The sequence below is a fragment of the Poecilia latipinna genome, unplaced genomic scaffold (genome assembly GCF_001443285.1).
Source record: "Poecilia latipinna isolate Pla-1442-1.1 unplaced genomic scaffold, P_latipinna-1.0 Scaffold1356, whole genome shotgun sequence".
In the NCBI taxonomy this organism is placed as follows: domain Eukaryota; kingdom Metazoa; phylum Chordata; class Actinopteri; order Cyprinodontiformes; family Poeciliidae; genus Poecilia; species Poecilia latipinna.
This window is the reverse complement of record NW_015113972.1, coordinates 15,165-20,660: the sequence shown is the minus strand read 5'-3', so window position 1 is coordinate 20,660 and position 5,496 is coordinate 15,165. Positions and strand designations below refer to the sequence as shown.

The 5,496-nt window shown below is 35.5% G+C and overlaps 1 long non-coding RNA gene across 1 annotated transcript; it reads left to right on the top strand.

The window, feature by feature from the left end:
* The first annotated feature begins 399 nt into the window (after window positions 1–399).
* On the top strand, window positions 400–4,405 carry LOC106961980 (uncharacterized). The gene is made up of 3 exons (XR_001427869.1): window positions 400–524; window positions 2,055–2,139; window positions 3,825–4,405. It is a non-coding gene; the product is annotated as an uncharacterized LOC106961980 (long non-coding RNA).
* The last annotated feature ends 1,091 nt before the right edge of the window (window positions 4,406–5,496 follow it).

The window sequence follows — 5,496 nt, the reverse complement described above, 5'->3', positions numbered from 1 at the left end:
TAAACTGCATTTCATTTAAATTTTAACATATCAAAATCAACATGTTAAAGTCTTTGCCATTTTATACAAATCATAACTTTGAATGTCATTGTAAATAGTATTAAAAGATTTATTTAAATGTCAGGGTAAAGCCACCTTTATTCAAAGATAATGTGCATAGATGAAAATAACTTTCAAGCCTTGCACATGGTAAAGTGGTTGTGCAACATATGAAAGTATCTCAAGTTGAGTTTCATAATTTCTCAAAATTCAACTTCTTGTGACTCTTAAAAAAAAGAATATACTTTGTTATAAAACACAACATTAATCTCTCTTTGTTCTAAATGTTTGTAATTTTTTATTATCATGTGTTTATTTTGGATGGTGGAGTAATTCATTTATTTTTATTTTTTTCATTTCCATCCTTACAGGTTTCCTCTCTGTCAAGCAGCCTGACCCAAATCATTACCATTTCCAAGGCATAATCCAACCCAAAAATAACTTTTTAGCACACCACACTCAGACTTTGGACCAGTCTTCATATGGTAAGCAATTGTGTTGTGAAAGGTCCTACTAATGTAACAAAAGCAAGTATATGCACACACACACTTAAAGCTAGCCTCCACTCTGTTGATCTTATCAGCTTTTTATCTTATATGTTTCTTATATGTGACAACTTGTCACATATAACTGGAAAAAGATGGACGGATCGTTATACCAAAAAGCAGAGTCTCTGTGCCTTTTTAAGGCAATGAAATCCAGGAAAAGGGCAAAACAAACAGCAGACTGCTTCTGAATAATTATTTTTCTTTCATACTGACTGACAGTTATTGTTACTCCTATTTTAGAACCACTTTGTCATTAATCAGCCAGGTCATGTGGTGAAAGCTGTCGCTGCTGAAATAGCTTTAATATGGACTACCCCTCTGGGACCAACTTGGTCATTAACTCTAATGCCATTTTCTGCTGGAGAGAAACCTTCCGCCCCTCCTCTTTTTATCCCCTTCATTGATTCCAAAATCAAGAGGCAAATGACTCCCAGGACATTTAAGCGCACTCGGTCCTCCTCCTCGCCAGCCAAAGAGGTTGCATTGAGTCTTTTGTCCAAACCTCTGACCTACTGTTCCTCTGCAGATAATCGCCAGCGGCCCCGCCGACGCGGGACTCGCTTCCGCCTAGACTGACTTAAACAATTTGTGTCTTGTTAGGAGCGTGTCGGCGTGTCATTTACGGTAGTAAACGAGGAGGGGTGATGGGTGGTGAGAGGAGAAAGCTGAAAAGACTGTGATGAAGACAAGAGGAGGACAGGTCAAATGGCAAGCTGCATCTTTAACTTAGCGGCTATTGATTTTAGATCCCCTTCTCCTTTTCCCCCACGGGAGACACAGTTAGCTACTCTGCATGAGTGTGTGAGGGTAACAGTCAGTAATGCTTTGGGTGCATCAGGTGAACAACCTGCCCTATTCAAAACAATGCTGCAGGTTATTAATTCAGACAATGAAATTCTCCCAATAAATCAAATAATCAAATTGCAATTTGCAAATTGCAATCAAAATAATGCAATTTTGATTGCATTATTGTCAGAATAGGTTAAAGATTAGTTTTTTAGAAAAAGAACCGTGCTTTTTCCAGGAAAATGATGTAGTAAGAAAACACTGATCTAATCTTAACATTTTGTACCATGTTTTTTTTTCATATTGCTGTTAATAATGGACATCCATTAAACATTTTATTCAAAAATACTTTATTGATCCCAAAGGCAAATTAAATGTTCTAATTCGTATTAATTCAAATTCTTCAGAATCAATGTAGATAGTGATGACTTTTGGGGGGAAAGATCTCCTGTAGCAGCATGTATTACAACAAATTTGAAAAAGCCTCTGACTAAAGACACTGTCTAAGGTAGTCTCATGACGAGGATGCTCAAGGTTGTCTGTAATTTTCTTGATTTTTGTGTAAAAGCGTTTTGACTGTGTATTCTGATAAAAATGTGTCAAAATAACATTGTGCTGCTGTGGATCCATAGAATACATTATGTTTTATCATCTCATTTTCTTCTGTTTTTATTTCTTAAGGATCACCTTAACTCCTCTGAATGAATGATCAAGAATCTATACACAGTCTGTGAATGCTGCAACTCCAAGCCCTCATCTTTTAAAGGTGAGCGAGTCTTTGTCATTGCAGACAGAGTGTATGCATAGTGTGACATTAGGAAAAGCTGTAATCTAGTCATTTCTTTCAGACTTGGCACTTGTGTAAATATGCAAGTGATTCATTATGAAAAATGTATGTGCTGTTTCTGAGCTGTGTCATTTAAACTACTGATGTTTTTTGTTAAAAAAAAAAATAAAAAAAAATCCATGACATCCAGATTTAGCCAGAGATCACACCATGCATTGTGTCACAGAAAACTCTACATGCATTACTTAAAGATGTTTTTATACAACTTGGAAAAGTAATGCAGATACCCAACAGTGAAAAGGAGTATTGGATAATTGCTTCACCCATGGCACAGATTTTATTTTGTTGCGTACGCAGTAGCATCAAGTGCAAAAAATGAAGAGCTACAGATGAGTTAGTAATCATCAAATAAACATATTAATTCACATACAGTGATGTTAGTGTGTTGATGTTCTTTTAGTAACAGAGTAGTTGCAGAAACAGAATAGATTTTGTGGAGAAACATGGCGTAGAACCATAAACAAAGGGAAAAAATATGCTAAGCTAAGCTAAGCTAAGCTAACAAAGCTCTGATTTTCTCGCCAAAATATTTCCACCAACCTTGCTTTCAGTTTTTTTTCTGAACAAAATAAAAACTTAATTTCTTAATAAACCTTAGTGTGTATTTACAGTGCCTATATAAAGTATTTATCCCCTTCTTGCACTTTGAATTGCCTTGTTGCTGAAAATGTGCTATATAAATAAAATTACCTTGCCTTACCTTCTAACACGAACAAAATGCAACTTTTTTGACAATACAATTACCATAAAAACCCTTCAAGATCAAAGTGGAAACTGGTTTCTACAAAATAATGAAAATTACATAAAATGATTTATCATAACTTAAATTACTGCATTATATGGGCTTTGTGTGGATAGGTCTCAGTAAGACTTGCACATCTGGATGCTGCAATTTTACCCCAATTCTTTGCAGAACTGTTCTGTCAGGTTGTCGAGGATCGGCCTTTTTCAGGTCCAGCATCAAAATTCTCACTCAGTTCAGACTCAGAACAATCTAGTCTGAATTGCTGCAAGTGTGTCACTAGCATATGGAAACATAGAATGAAGGTTTTGTGCTTTGAGAAATGTTTGGAAAGAGAACGTGTTCTTAGAATTTCCCGTCGTTGCGGTTCTGGTTGTGCACCGGTCAGAGAGGTTTGTATAAACCTTAACGTATCTCTGCGATCTTCATTTCATGAACCGGGACCTTTGTGGTCGTTTACTTCATTATTAAATTAGATGTGATGGAAACAGTGCGAAAGCGGTTCATTGAAATGACATATTGAATCAGATGAAAAACATTTTAAAATGCTTACCTTTCATTTACCACCAATTCACTATTATACGTTGAAGAGGTCAAAGAGAAATGCCTGCACAAGTGTAAACAATGTATTGAGTGTAGTAAATAAAGCATTAAATACCTCCCTGCAAAATAATAAGAAAAAAAGAAAGGTTTGTTGAACTAAGCAATAAAGCATTGAAAATGATGCATTTAATGGAAAATATATTACCATTTGAAATGGACTCAGCTGTTGTCTGTTAATTAGATGTCCTTGAGAGATAGAGGTTGCCTTCAAAAGCAACAATAGCTCTTTTCAACATGTTTCTATGGCTTTGCTACTTAGGCCGCCCCTTCCAGACTGTTCAAGGCAACCACAAGCCCATCTCCGGACCGCTCCTTTTATTGTCTCCATCATTTTATATCATTTAGAGTCACTCTCATTCTTATCTAGATATTTCAATTACATGGCTTCTTTGCCACAATGTAATTTATTGAATCACTGGTTTGCGGAGTATTATTGGTCTGCTATGTTTCTGGGAAGGTTTCGCTGAGCACAGAAACTCCTGTTTTTTTTGTTTGTTTTTTTTTTCCATGGAAGGAAATGAAGCTGATATTTTTCTATGGTTCAATAACTCAATTTTTTTTTAAATCACAAACATTGTTTGTGATAAAAAAAAAAACAACAACAATACAATTCTGCACATACACCATGCCTATCTTTTTAACTAAACTTCCAAATGTATAATATGGACTGTTGGGAAAATATGTTAAAAATATTGAAGTTGTTAATGTGCAAAATTTACAGATGTAAAGAGTAACATGCAACATGTAAGAGTCCTTACGACTGACAGGTGCTATCCATCACCATACTTATATTGTATTGTACTGTATAACCTCAGTAAAAGTTACAAAGTTCAATGACAAGTTTGGTTTGCGTCCCTGTCTGTTTGTGCAGCCGACCGCTCAGCAAATTAACTATGATCATTTTTAAAGTGAAATTAACTAAATAAAAGCAATATTAGGCTAACATTAGGAGTGCACAGGTTATGTAGAGTGTGAGGATCAGTAATGTACTGTAACATAGTCTGGTGTTGTGTAACGGCATACTGTCATTTACACTATACCCAGCATGCAGGGTATAGTATATCATAATTTGTAATTAGTTTACATCAACTGGTGTTATTATGGCTGTTAATTTTGACCTTATAGAGGAATAACAAACTGAAAAAATGTGTGTGTGCCATATTACTTGAACTATTTGAAAGTAACATCAGCTGATGAACACTAAATTTACAGTAAACAAGTTAAGTTTGATATCTTATATTTTCCCACCAGTGACAATAGCAGCAATATAGAAAACACTCTTCCATGTGTAATATTATGTAGTGTGTATTTTTTAAATGTTATTTTAAATATTTATGTATATTTTTTTATCATGCTAGCTTGGTGCTCTTGGGGGACCCCTGGTGGTGTGGGGGCCCTAAGCAGCTGCTTAACCCTCTGATAGCAGCGTATAGTAAGCTCTTGCATAATATAATCTACCTTAGTATAGCAGAGTATATTATAGTATTTTATTCTATGGTCTATTATACCATAGAATAACATATCCTGCATAGTTGCAATACTCAGCCTTGTATATTATAGTCTGTAGGACATTGTACAATAGTTCAGTTTACAGTACCACACTATACCAGAGAATTACAGTAAATTACACTGTAGTTAAGTTTTTCTCGAATTAAAACTGTCCTAAGAAAATAAGTACAGTCCTAATAAGGGATGTTTAAAAAAAAAAATCACATTAACGTAGTAAGCAGGAAAACCGAGCTGACAGTAAGCAGGTTACCTATTTGAGCTTGTGTAAATCTCTTTATTCCCTGGCCGTACATTTTGCCGGGATGTTTTGCCGTTTGCATCAAGAACTAACTTTCCACCGGCGGAGTAGTGAGAGGAGAGACTTGATGCAGCAGTCTGGTGTGGATAAGAGGTTTCCCTTCCCAGAATCAGTAGTGCACAGA